The sequence below is a fragment of the Ochotona curzoniae genome, unplaced genomic scaffold (genome assembly GCF_017591425.1).
Source record: "Ochotona curzoniae isolate NIBS_2020 unplaced genomic scaffold, NIBS_Ocur_1.0 contig_21, whole genome shotgun sequence".
Taxonomy (NCBI): domain Eukaryota; kingdom Metazoa; phylum Chordata; class Mammalia; order Lagomorpha; family Ochotonidae; genus Ochotona; species Ochotona curzoniae.
In genome coordinates, this window is record NW_024465322.1 from 8,764,227 (window position 1) to 8,778,681 (window position 14,455).

Genomic DNA, 14,455 nt, shown 5'->3' on the forward strand with positions numbered 1-14,455 from the left:
GAACTAATTCTGTTAAAAAGGACATTTTGCAAACAGGAAAGTTTCTCTACTTCGTGTCACTGAATCTTTCTTTATACTTAACAAGTGCCAAATAGTTCCATATCCTTTCCACAGATTCCCATTTTCAAGAAAAGAAATTCCCATTGTCAATAATCAAGAAAAGACAGTGTCCATATTCGGAGAGCTGGCTTCCAATCTCTGCAGTGCTTCTGCATAACACACGCCATTTGCTTCTCTGTAAAATGGGCTAAGGGCTAGGAACCACCACAGCACCTGTTCTGTAGCACACACCCAATGAGCTCATGGCTGCTCTTTGTCTCAGCATCATTTCCTTTCTCCTTGCCACTTCCTCTCTCTTTTCTTCCCCAGAAAATACACACGACTGGGGCAAATTTAAATTCTGATCATCACTACTTTATTTTTTGTATTTGGGTTTCTAAGACAGGCTCATGAAAGTGTCTGCCACCTTCCTCTTGCTCATTTAATACTAATTCAGATAAATTGGCAGATTGTGGCACTGTTTGATGCCAGCCCAATCAATCCAACTTCCTACTGTCATGCTTAACTTGATTGCAGTTAAGAAAGGCACTTAAGCTTTTTCTAACTATATATATACATATATATGGCTTCAAAATTACAATCACAAAACATTACCTCAGCCCATCCCCTAATTGATACACTACGTGAATACATTAGAAAACACAGAATTTAAAGCAAGTATTACAGAAACAATAATGCTCATATCTTACAAATGCAGGAGTTATTCTTGTTACAAGTGGCTGTGATGATACCAGCCCCCCAAACACCATCATGTGTCTAACCCAAGCCCAGGACAGCGGGAAGCAGAACCGTGCTGAAAGCTCAATACAGCGGCTTGACTCAGTCTGCTGCTCCCCAAAGTTTCCTGAGCTCCGCCCGAGTCTCCCATCTCTTTTCTATGGTTTGGTGTCTCTCAAAGGCCCCTTTGGAGCTGGCTCTGGTGCTCCATGTGGTCCTTTTTCTGATAGAACCTTCTTCACTGGTGGGTGAACAAATGCAACTGGACCCTGTCTGTCTGCCCATACTGTGCCAGACTGCGCCAAGGGTTTGCGAACTGGATTTAGCTCACGTGAGTTCCACAGCATCTAATTGTTGTATATCCATAAGAGAATATTGACTCCCAAATTGGGCTAATTATGAGATTTCTTTTTTAAAAAAGATTTATTATTTTTAGATTTTATTTTTTATGATGTTTACATAATTGATTAGGGTGGAAGAGTCAAGTAAGGGAAAGTGAGACAATTGCTTCTATATTTTCTTGTTTCTTTTTCCTTTATCTGGAGGAAGGGAGTAGAAAAGAAGGGAAGCCACAAACTCTCAACCATCTCAGTACCCAGAGATGGGGAACAGCTACCTGATGTCATCCCAGGGTCCCCAGTGTGGAGCGTGCTCTGTGGGTTCTACTCAAGTGATTTTGATAGTTCGATAGTTCTGTAATGCTGTCAATCTCACTAATCCAAAGGTGAGGAAATCCTTCAAAGGTCCATTGGCCAACAGTACACTGTCCAATCTAAGTCACTGAGGAAGCCCGGTTTTGACACATGTACTCCATGGTCAGATCACAGATCCTGCAATTCTCCCCACAATTAGAGTTCTGAGTCCAGTAGTTCAGTTGGAAGGATCCCCACCAATGAATTCTTGCCTGAGGTGATCCTGGACCTGACTCCTGTGTGTGCTTTCAGTACAGGGTCCAGCTCTGTCAGTCACCCACATCAGTCTATACACACACTAGTAGCTGTAATTACTGGGTAGTTCTGTCTCCAGCCCCTTCTCTTACATAACCCAACGGATGCCACCCCCCAGCCCAACCCTGCCCACCATGTTCACCAGTGGGAATAGAGTGACCCCCAGCTGCTCCTGTAGCAAAGCCCAACCAGCCTGCACTTACTCTGGCTTATGCATGCATCAATGGATATGGTCAGTTAACCCAGCCCGGCTGTGCCCCAACCCAGTTCACATGCAGGCCAATAGGTTTTGTAGCCTTACCCAGCAGCTGCCCTGTAGCTTTCCTGCTGAGTTTGCCCTCTATACCAGGTCTTACATGTGCAATAGGAGTTGCTTCCCAGACTGGCATGGCTCGCCTCACCTTGGCATCCACCAGTGGGTACTGCAGCTTGGCTTGTCCTGGCCTCCTGCTGGTTCCAGCTTATGCTGGCAGGTGCTATACCCTAGTCCAGCCCATCCAGCCTCCAGCTCCGGCCCTAATATGGCTGGCATTGTGGTGCAGCCTAGCCCATTTTGCACCCTGTCATGGTTTTCACATCTGCCATGTGTATGAACTGGCTTAGCCTGGCCCATCCCTAAATCTGACCCACACATATGTCAGTAGGTAATATAACCTACTATGGTCAGAGCTGCTCCCAGCCTTGATTCTTGTGCTCACCTGCAGGGACTGTATCCTGACAGAGCAGTTAAAGATTTATTTTGTTTTTATTTGAAAGATTTACAGAGAGAAGATGAGACAGCAGGGGTAGGGTCTTACATCTGCTGATTCACTCCCCACACAGATACAATGACCAAAGCTGAGCCAACTGGAGCCATCTGAAGTCACAAGCCAGGAGCTTCTTCCCAGTCTCCCATGTGGAAGCAGGAGCCCAATGACTTGATCATCTGCTGCTGCTTTCCCAGGTCATAAACAGGAAGCTAGATCGGAAGTGGAATAGCCAGGACATGAGCCAGCACCCAAGTGGGATGCTGACACCACAGGCAGAGGATTGGCTTGTTACACTACTGTGCTGGCTCCTAATTATGAACTTTCATAATTGAAATTCAACTCTGATCTTCAACCAAACATGACTTCAAAAACATTAATTTTCCAGGACTGAAATTCTCCCATTTGAAAAACGTGAGTATAGCTAGGTATAACTCCCTCTCTGAGCCAATGAGCACCAAGGAAGTGACAGTAGCTGCTGACCCTAAAATGTCCTAGATTAATCTCTCTCACACGCTTGTCACAACCTAAGTCAATCCCTTCCCAAGCTTCTCTTCTCCAACCGCTAGGTTGCTCTCCAGAGTCTCCAAACACCCAGGCTTCTGGCACCACCCTCCCTGTAGCTGTTAGTGTTTAACCTTCAACTTGGCTGCTACCCAAATGCTTTTGCTTAAGCTGGTTGAGTCCCTCTCCAGGCTGGCACCATGGTGCAGTGAGTTAGGGGGCCACTAGAGATGCCAACATTGCACATGGAACTAGCACTGGCACTAGTTCCTGCTCCCTTCTTCTGATCCAGCTCCCTCCTAATGTGCCTGATGGAAGCTCGGGCCCCTGCCACCTGCATGGGAGACCAAGATGAGATTCCAGGCTCCTGGTTTCAGTCTGACCCAGCCCTGGCTCTTGCAGGCATTTAGGGGGAATGAATGAGAAAATGGAAGACTTTTCTTTCCGTCTCTACCTCTCTTTCTCTGTCACTTTGCCTTTCAAGTAAAGAATCTTTTCTAAAATGACTGGGTTTCTTGGTCTCCACCTGACTGCACACCAGCGTCTTCGCTCAGAAGGTCTCATTCAGCAAGAAGGGAAACAAGGCCTTTTTTTCAACAAAGTGCTTGCTCCCAGGACTCCCACAGGGTTTCTTGGGCATCAGAGGGCAGCACAGCTTTAACTGCCAGTGCATTTGGTTACTTAGCCAGTGTATATTGCCTACTGCTACACACATTGGACTCAGAAATTTCCCCGCTTCAACCCCCAGATGTTGTGTTGAATCCCGGATAGTAAGCCCCACTAAATCCTGCCTTTGCTGCAATCCTGGGCCTTCCCATAAAAATCCACCTCTGGCGCTTTTGTTCTCCGCCAACTCTCCTTATCACTCATGTTGTTCAGCAACATTGCAAGCAATTTCCTTAAAAAATTCCCAGCTGCTATGGAAACACTGGATGTGACTAGCTACCAAGATGGAAACAGAAAGAGAAAATTTCCCAAGGAACCACACCCAGGAGCAAACCTTCCTGAGGAAGTACATTTTTCAGAATGGAATGTAAATATTGACATTTGTTGGAGGAAAAAAAAAGCTGAATGTCATCTAGAATTTGTAAGCATTCTTCTGTAACTCTTCTTATCCAGGTTTGGAAGCTGGGTTTTCTACCAACACCAAACTTCCTGGGATTATAAACATAGTCAGCTACAGTCTACAACCCAGGAACCATTCCATTGTCAAACCTTTGCTGTTCTAAGACAAGACGTAGGGGGCCGGGTGCGGTGGGGCTGGCACTGTGGAGTAGTGGAGAGATCTGCCACCTTGTAGCACCAGCATACATCAGAGGCACCGATTCGGATTCTGGCTGCTTCACTTTTGAGCTAGCTCCCTGTTAATGTGCCTGGAAAGGCAGTAGAGGCTGGCCCCACTGCTTAGGCCCCTGCATCCTCACGGCAGATTTGGAAGAAGCTCCTGGCTCTCAGCTTTGGTGTTTTTCAATCCTGACCACTGCAGTCATCTGGGGAGTGAAACAGCAGTTGGAAGATCTCTTTCTTGGGCTCTCCCACCCCACTCTCTGTAACTCTGCCTTTCAGATAAATAAATAAATAAATAACATCTGCTAGTGGACTGGGAGTTCGATGCAGCAGTTGAGCCTCAGGTTGCCCACCCCAACTCATATTAAAGTGACTGGGTTCAGGTCCCGGTGCAGTCCTGATTTCAACTTGGGAGGAAGCAGATGATGGTTAATGTAGTCATGTCCACGTTACTCACGTGGGAGACCCAGGCTGAGCACCATGCTCAGGCTGCAGCCTTGCCCGGCCTACACCCCTCCCTCAGATAAAAAAAAAAATAGCTTACATTTTACTTGAAATAAATTATAAATTAGTTTGCACCAGGGATATCTGGTTCAGTTGGAAAAAAATTTTGAGAGTTTTCATTTTTTAGCCCATTTTTCAGGATTACAACGGGAAAACAACTTTCCTTGCTGTATATGTTTGGGTCGAATTTGCTGCATTAGTCCTTTTCTTTAAATGCTAAGAGAAAATCCGACGGATGCAAAGTAACTCATAAAGCTGGGACTGACGAGGATGGAATCCAGGGGAAAACACTCGAGTGGGCTAGGCCCTCACAGTGGCACAAGTTAAGAACTTCACTTTTTATTATCACACAACCTTCAGGGAAGAACGTTACACAAAACCAAGTTAAAAAGCCTCATTTCATGGGGGCCAGTGCTGTGACACACTGGGCTGAGCTGCTGTCCACCACATTGGCAACTGGCATCTCACAGCACAAAGTCAGAACTCTTTCCAACCTTCCACCTGTTTTTATGAAGAAGTGGGTAGTACCTCCAGGATATGTGCCTAAGTCCGACAGTTCAGTCGGGAATATCCCCACAGAAAATGCATCCAAGGCGATCGCAGACCTGACTCTTAACACGTGCTTGCCAGTACAGGGTCTGGCTCAGTCTGTCACCCATGTCAGCCTACACAAACACTGGTAGGTGTAAATGCTGGGTCAGTTCTATCTACAACTATGTCTCTTATGTAAACCAGTGAATGCTGTGGCCCAGCACAACCCTGCCCACCACAACACTTGGTCCTCACGTTCACCAGTGGGACCTGCAGCCTAATCAGGTGACCCCTAATAACCCCCGCCAGGCCTCTTCCCAGCCCTGCTTCCCAAGCTTGCCACTACATGCAGCAGATTTGCCCAGTCTGTCCCACATCCCATTCAGCCCTTTTATACATCAATGGGTATTGGAACTTAGCTCAACCAACCAACCAACCCCACTTTCCAGCCCACACTCATGCCAGTGGGTGTCACTCCCTATCATACCAGGCCCACCCCCAGCCCTGGCTTTCATGCTCACCAGTGCAAGTACAGTGGACTTGTCGATAGGAGTCCCTCAGAATTTATTCCTCACTTGCTACATATTCCCTCAGGGGTCTTCCCTCCCACACATCTCCTTACTCATTTCCCTGATAAATCCACAGACCACACACTTGGGGAGAACCCCAAGCTCACTCTGCCTGCTTGGATGTGAGAGCCCAGGTCTCCCCCATGCACCTGCTAACACCATCCCTGAGGAGCTCCACAAGCCCGCAATCCCAGGCCCCCGCTAGCACAGGCTGGGCCTTTTGTTCCCCGCAGGCAGCGAGCCTGCACAGTGGCTACATACGGCAGAGCACGGGACCAGGGCTGAGCCTCTGCACCCCACAGGAGGCAGCCCGCTTGCAACTGCCCCTCTTTCTATATTTGCAATGTCATGATATATTTATATATCAGAAGTCTAAGGCTATAACAGTGAAAAGAATGGCTATGCCATTGTGATTACTTGGGGACAAATAATAAGAGGGTATTATAGGAAGGGAGGAGGGGAGGATGTAGATCTATACATATGGATGTATAAATCATCATATATTTAAAACGGGGGCATCAAACCAAGCAGAGGAGGCACAAGCCATTTCATTCATTTAGAATATGAGAGTGGTAACTGAATCCACAGGACCAAAAACTTGAGGATTGGAGATAGAGCCATCGCCCTGTACTGTACAGTGGCAGTCCAGACAAAGCAGCAGGCCAGGGGTGGACCTGGCAGCACAGTGAATTAAGCATCCCAGATTGGAGCACCAGTCCATTCAGCTTGCCCTGGGAGGTCACAATGACTCAGGTGCCTGGACCCCTGCCAGCCACGTGGGGGCCAGGCTGGAGCTTCTGGCTCCTGGCTTCACCTGACCCAGTTGTGCCTATCACTGTCACTGAGGGGAGTAAGCCCTCAAGGAAGATATCTTTCTGTGATTCTTTCAAGTACATCGAAATAAACATTGTTTCATGGCGAGTCAAAGCTAACGAGTGTTAACAGGAATAATTTATTACTATAAAAAGCTTAAGTATTTGGGCAGTGGACTATGTAACCGCCAGCATTTTTAATCTTAACTTTGTAAAATGTCCCAGACCTAAGGTATTTTTAAACTGATGAAATCATAGATATATTCTTTATCTTGGATGACTCACTTTCTTGATATAAACTGGAAAATTGCTCCTTTAACAGCTAGCACTAACGTTTCTCCTACGTTGAAACTCACTTCACCATTTTTAGGCCATTAAAGGTGAGGGAGGAGAAGCCCTTGGGGCACAGTAGGAGGAGCTAGAGAAAGCAGCTGGCTTTAAACTCTTCCACAAAGAAAGTCACAGGAAGCTTGAATGGGGAAATAGCAAGGGAGAGATAGGGTCCTTCCAAAAGTTCATAAAATGAAATTCAAAGATGTTTGTTCTAGTGCAAGCAGTCTTGAAATCTACACAAATTTGTTCATAATTTTTTCATGAATTTTTTGTTTGTAAAGCTTTCAAAATTTCTTGCTCCAAAATAGATCTGTCTTCTAATCTTCCTTTTCCCTAAATTTAGAAATCCCATGGCAGGAAACGGAAGGTAAGCTGAGGTGGACAAAAAGCTGCAATTGGGCAAAACAAAACAAAACAAAACAAAACAAAACTAGGCTATCTATTATCTTTAGCTGCCTAAGAAAGTACTCCAACACCTATTGCATTAAAGCAACCAACGAACTTTCGCTTCTTCCATTTCTGTGGGTTGAGGATCTGGACTCCCTTGGGGGTCTCTGAAGGCGCAGACATGCTCGCCATTGGGCTGCTGTCCGGGGGGAAGGCTCAACAGGGAAGGATGGGACCCAGGCCCACTCCCGGAGTTATTGATAGGATTCCATTCTTCTGAGGGATCCTGGACTGAGACTTGGCACACAATGGCTGGCTTCCCTCCCATGGAGCGAGCGAGAGAGCGAGCGAGATCTCAGGGTAAAAGGCACTGTCACTTTGTACCCTAATCTTACAGGCAGCCCCTCTGCCCCATTCTACTTCCAGGACTAGGAGTCAGAGTGGAGCGGATGCCATCACGCTGGGGCATGAATACTAAGGAATACAGGTGACCGGGAGCAGGTGGAAGCTGTCTGCTATTACAGAGTCAAGAAGCAAACAGTTGGCTCCTTTTTCAAAGGAGGATGTTTAGCTGTAAGTAGACAACTTGACTAGCAAAACGACCAGGTGACATACACTGGAAAACTTTTAGGCAAACAGGACAGTGGGCGTGGCCAGAACAGCTGAAGCCAAAGTGGGGGAGACCGTAAACCTGTGGTGCTCAGCTACTGAGGCACTGGGGGAAGGATCTACACGTGAGGAAAGAGCAGCTTGTTGAAAGCCACACCAGCTGTGCTGGCACGCCAAGCACTCAGTCATCCCAAGGCTTTGGGCCATACTCTGCTGCTTTCCCAGGCCGTAAGCAGGGAGCTGGATGGGAAATGGAGCAGCTGGGACATCTGGGGCCCTGGCACTTGGACGTAGAGGATTAGCTAGTTGAGCCATCGCGCCAGACCCAGGATGTTTTTCGTAACAGGTAGTCCAGCAAGGCACCCGCAGCTGCTGGACAGACTGAAGAGCAAAGATGCTAAATGTTTCCTATGGCTCACACAGATATCTTGGTCTCTTCAAGTGTCCTAACAGACACATACCACCCAAGGAGTGCTGCAAGGCTGGCCTGTCGGTGACCTTGACGAGGTAGGGATGGGATGGGAGCAGTGGACCCTAGTTGGAAGTTCTCCAGACTTGGAGAAGAGATGCACAGCATTCCATATTCAGAGGCCACAAGGCCACTTACATTCTGAAACCTAAGGTTTAGAGAAGTTAAAAATATCTACATGTTTTGCTAAAATATCTAATTAAGTGCATTAAAATTTTTTTTAATTAAAAAACTATAATGGGGGAAAAAAAAGTAGGATGTTACTATCGGGAAACAAAAGAATCACCTCCTAAATAAATTTGCTCTGAAGTTACTTTAGACCTAAGAGAAAAGGGAAAAACCCTGCCCATATATTATTTATACCTAAAACCATTTGCTTTTTTCATCAAAAAAGTACAAAAAATTTTGTATTTTGAAAAATTTCCTCTGCTTCTTTGCCTCCTGATTTTTTATCAAAGAAACTTTACACCAAGTTTTAAACTGAAAACAGTCCTCTCCCTGCAGCCCTGTTGTGTGAGTGGAATACTTAGCTTTTATCTCTTATGACTTATCATGCTCAGTCGTTATCCCTTTATCTGCTACATTATTAGGTTACAGAAAACTTTGAAGTAGCACAAACTCCTGATGAAGCAGAATATCCCAAACTTCTACCAACCAAACCAAACATCCACACTACTAAGGCTGGAGCTGTTTAGTCAATCTAACTAGCCACTCCCTCCTGCCTCCCCATCCCCAGTGAGGCCCCCGGCGTCCCCAGTGCTCGCTGGCGTTCTGAGACTTTGTCCTCAGCCGTGTGCAACTCTAAATAATCTCAAGTGAGAGCAGACAGAGTTTCAAGGAGGAGAATGGTAGCATGATTTCACACATACCTCATCACGACTCACTGTATTCGTGTATCAAGAAACCATTCTGTATGCCATGAGTATGTGCAATCGCTATGTGTTATGTACCAGTCTTCTTCTTTTTTTTTAAGAGGAAAGGCAACTGACGCCAACACCCAACATGTAGAGCCAAGGACACACGCCACAGAGCAGGCTCACTGTGCTCCCGAGCTGCCTGTTGGCCATTAGTGAGCTACGCAGTCTATGGAGGGCACTGTTCGGCCGCTCCCCTGGCCACCCCAACTAACTTAAATAATCACCGCATTTTCTCAGACATTCTCCAAAGCACACAATCAGAGAACAGACCTGCCTCTGTTCTGGAGGGAGGTTAATTGGCCGAAGAGGGGAGGAAGGTAGGCTGCCCTGTGCTGAGGGGGTTGGGGGGTCCCAGCCTCCTGCCCAGGGTGCCGGGGCACAGTCGGGGAGCAGAAGCATGGAGAAATGCCGGCATTGTGTGCCCTCCCAGCGCATGTTTCCCACGTACAGCATTCAAAACGCTCAGTTCCCTGGAAAATGTTGCAAAGGAGTCCCACTGTATTGGGCTTTGCATTCTCATCTTTCAGAAAGGCGGCCAGCCGGGTTCAGCAGACTTTCCGTTCTATAGTTCCACAGGCGTTGCTGCTGGCCTAGGGCCACGAGGACCTGTACCGCAGCCCCTACCAGCGCAGAGTCAAAGCCTGGACCAGAAGCAGCACACAGGGACACTTGACAGGCTCCTTTCCCACTAGCCATTCGTGGACCAGGACACTCAAAAAGTTTATACAAAATGGGACTCAGTGTTACGTTTTGGGGGAACCAAAACTTGAAGTGCATGCTTGCTTTTTCGTAACATTTACTTCCATGTTTTTTTTTTTTTTGATGGCCCTAACATACGCAGATTTCAAAGTGCTTTGGGGCATATATATATATATTTAAATATATGTATAAATAATATAAATATATTTAAATTCCATTTTCCCACGAATTTTTTTGAAGTACCCAGGTAGGAATTCTGACCTAAACATGTTTATCCATTTGCTTGGGAAGATATTGACAAAGCAACTTACATGCAGTGCTAACTAGTAATATTTTTTAGTTGAGATATATACCAAATGACTAAAAGCTCAAAACATTATTTAAAATCAGAATAAAAAGATTTCCTTGGGCCTGGTGTGGTAGTCTAGCGGCTAAGTCCTCACTTTGCATTTGAGCGCCGGTTCTAATCCTGGTGGCCCCTTTTGCCATCCAGCTCCCTTCTTGTGGCCTGGGAAAGCAGTCAAGGACGGCCCAAAGCTTTGGGACCCTGCACCCATGTGGGAGACCCTGAGGAGGCTATGGGCTCCTGGGCTCCTGGCTTCAGATCATCTCCAGCTGTGTGGCCACTTGGGGAGTGAATCATTAGATGGAAGATCTTCCTCTCTGTCTTTCCTCCTGTTGGTATATCTGACTTTCTAATAAAAACAAAATAAACCTTTAAAAAATGTCATTCATCTGAAAGGTAAAGTGGCAGTTAAACACACACACCTCCTATCCTGTAGTTTACTCCATGTATGGCTGTGACACTAGCAGCTGGGCCAAGCCAAAGTCCGAAGACTTTGGTCACCCATGTGGGCTGCAGGAGTCCAAGCACTTGGGCCATCCTTTGCTTCCTGCTTTCCCAGGCACATCACCAGGGAGCTGGATCAGAAGCAGAGCCGGCAGGACTCCAACCGGCAATCCAACATGGGGTGTGAGTGTCTCAGGCAGCAGCCTAAGCTCTCGTCCCTGTTCCCTAATCACAAGTTGACTCTTAAAATCAGAATATAAAACATGGGCTTGGACCCGGTGCAATGGTTCAATGGCTAAATCCTCATCTTGCATGCACCAGGATGCCAGCCCCTCTTTCCTCACATTGCATGCACCAGGACCCCCTTTGGAAAAGCAGCTGGAGATGGCCTGAGTAACTGGACCCCTATTACCCACATAGAAGACCTAGAAGAAGCTCCTGGCTCCTGGCTCTGGCCTAGTACTGACTGTTGAAACCATGTAGGGAATAATCTTCCTTTGTCTCTGTAAATCTGACTCTCCGTAAGTAAATAAATCTTCCCTTAAGAAATTATGTATTTATTCTGGTGCAAAAAGGTTTTGGAATCCAGGCATATTTTATCTCATCATACACTTTTCCTATGAACTTCTGTGAGGAATTCTCCTCTCCAGAGATCCCAGGATTTTTTGCATGAAAATAAACTTCTCTTTTCATTCCATTTCCCATGACATTTTTGGAGTCAATTCATATACAGTCATTGAAACCGCCAGCCTCATCTAGACAGCCTTAAGATCAAATACATATAAACAGCATTTCACTGTTAAAGTATCATCAAGATGCTTCCTAGAAAGTGCTCCTCTTTGCATTTTCTTATGAAAACGAAGTGGCTGTGTAAGAGAGAGGCAGAGAGTAAGTGTGGCTTGAACTATGTTCAGATGAATGCAAAGTGATGTCTACTGGGAGCCATTGCTAACATGTAGCATTTTGTATTGCATGAAACAGTTTAAGGTTTGATGTGACTATTTCGAGGTGGGTGTGGGGGACAAGGACACTGAGTCCTTCCTGAAACTCCAATCCCACTATTTCCCAGGCCTTTCCTTGACAACGCCTGATACTTTGTGGGCAACAGGAATGAAGAAATATTGTGTCTGGATTGCTAATGTGTCACAGACAAGGCCTTAACATGACCAAAGGCAGAGCCTGAGATGTAACTTTACACTGGGCTTATTGTCAAAATCTCTTGTCTTATCTGCCCCAAGGTGTGATCTTTGCTTCAAGCAATGGCCGTGGCCCTTGTCTTCTTATGCCACCTTTCTCATTCTGCACTTATTTCTGTAATAGCAAAAGCCCTGTGCTACCAGAAGCAATGTGTTAAACTCTGGTCCCTAGGAAACTGCAGGCACGCTTGAAGCAGTCTCTTTGGGGCCTATTCCTTTCTGTTTCATTATTATTTAATACTTCCTAAGGTGCTGTCAGTTTTCATTCCTTCACAGGCAACGGCCATACTCCTCTTCACTCTCCCCGACTTTCAGCTAGCTACCTACTCTCAGTTCAGCCAGGCTCTGGATGCTAAGAAATAAAGCAAGCAACAACAACAAAAAAAACGATTTTGCTCAGGGCAGAGGCTTGACGTGCTGGTTAAGAAGCTGGCATCCCAGTTTCCCAATGAAACTGTTGAATTTATCTGGACAATAAGATACTGGACTCTCTGCATGATGCATATCCGCAATGAAGGAATCATGACTGGATATGATCTGTACTACTGTAACAATATGGAGGAATTCAGTATGGGGGGAGGGCTTGGGGGAATCCCAACTGTGTCATAAAATGTTATAAAATAAAATTAAAATAAAAAAAAGAAGCTGGCATCCCTCATTAGGGTGCCTGGGCTCAGCATGTTGCTGCTTCTGACTCCAGCTTTCTGCTAATGAGGACCCTGGGAGGCAGCGGTGACGACTCAGAATAGTGGGGTCCCTTCCACTGATGTGGAAGGCCTGGGTGGTATGCCTGGCTTCTAGCTAAGAGGCCCAGACCCATCCCTGCCACTTGGAGTATTTGGGGAGTAAACCAGTGCAAAGGAATGCTTTCTATCCATCCATCTCTCTCTCTCTCTCTCTCTCTCTGTTTCTAAAATAAATTTTTAAACAATTTGTTGTAACCCACAAATTTCTCCTGTCATCATTTCTTTCCTAAGTCTTAATCCTTTAGGGGAGAAAAATCTGATGATGAGAAGTTTCCTGCACACATGGAAGACCAGGGCTGACGACGACCTGCTGCCAGACTGGCACTGTGGTGTAGTTGGTAAAGCCGCCACTTGCTATGCCAGCATCCTATATAGGTGCCAGTTCGAATCCTGGCCACTTTCTAGGTCTCTGGTTGTGCACCTGAAAAGCAGAACATGGACCAAGTACTTGGAGCTCTGCACCTAGGAGTGAGACGCAGATGAAGTTCCTAGCCCCCTGACTTTAGTCTGGCCCGATCCTGGCTGGTGCAACCACTGGAGAGCTACACCTGCAGGGAATTAGCTATGTCAAGGCAAGCAACAGTCTCACATGCGTGGTTTCCACGAAGGACTTAATTTGCCAGGGCTTTTATTTAGTCTCCATCCAATTAAGCCAACATGGAAACAGATGAGTTTGTGCAAATAATAATCAAAATCCATCTTCTCTTGAAAAACTGGAAGACGCAGGTCCACCACCCTGCTGAATGTAAAAACCAACTACATGCAGCCAGAGCTTCCCAGAGCGTGAGTTAAGGAGTCCCTGGAACAACAACAACAAACTTTCACACATATCATGAAAGACCTACCTATTCAGGTGCCAGGGATGCTGCCAGGAGCTCGTGGTGCAGGATAAAGCATGCTGAGAGTTTGGGTTTAGAACAAGGGCCTCCATCCTCTTCTCCAGCAAGGGACAGCGTGATCTCTGTCCTCATAGGGTTGTCACGAAGATCAAGCTTTAAGAAAAATGATACGAGTGAGTGGGGACTGGCAACGTGGGGGAGCAGGTTAAGTCGCTGCTCGTGACAGTTCTATACCATCTGCTGCTATTTCAGTTCCCACTCGTATGCCTAAGGAAGCCACAGAAGAGAGGGCTCAGGCAAATGGGCTCCTACCACCCATCTGGGACACCTGGATTGAATTCCGGGCTCCAGGATTTGGCCTGGCCCAGCCTGGCTGTTGTAACTGCTGGGGAGTAAACCAGCAGATGGAAGATTTCTCTCTCTACACTTCAAAATAAACGCATAAATGTTTTTTAAAGATGGAAATTGATCAGTGGAAGCACTAAGTGGAACAGCTGCTGGTTTTTCTTCATCATGCTACTGGGCTAAATATTACACATTTTTCAGAAAACTTTAAACATGAATGGATAAGTAAGATTCCGAGTTAAGCTTGTGCAGTTACACCAGACAGAGCACAGCAATGGCTGGGGGTCAGGCAGGGAGCCACAGATCCCAGCAGCTCCCGTCCTGGACTCCACACATCCCACGCCTTTTGTCGTAGGTTCTCCTCCAGAGGGCTCAGATGAACTGCTTTCTGCTGTCACCACGCTGTCACTGATAGAGACACGGCCCATTCTCCTCCCTTGCCCAGGCT

The 14,455-nt window shown here is 46.5% G+C and overlaps 1 protein-coding gene across 1 annotated transcript in view; it reads right to left on the reverse strand.

The window, feature by feature from the left end:
• Positions 1-13,911, reverse strand: part of CUNH4orf45 (chromosome unknown C4orf45 homolog) — a 98,491-nt gene extending 84,580 nt beyond the window's left edge. The window contains exon 1 of the mRNA XM_040971378.1: positions 13,669-13,911. The gene's annotated coding sequence lies outside the window, so the exon portion shown is untranslated. The remainder of the gene's footprint in view (positions 1-13,668) is intronic.
• Between the last annotated feature and the right edge of the window lie 544 nt (positions 13,912-14,455).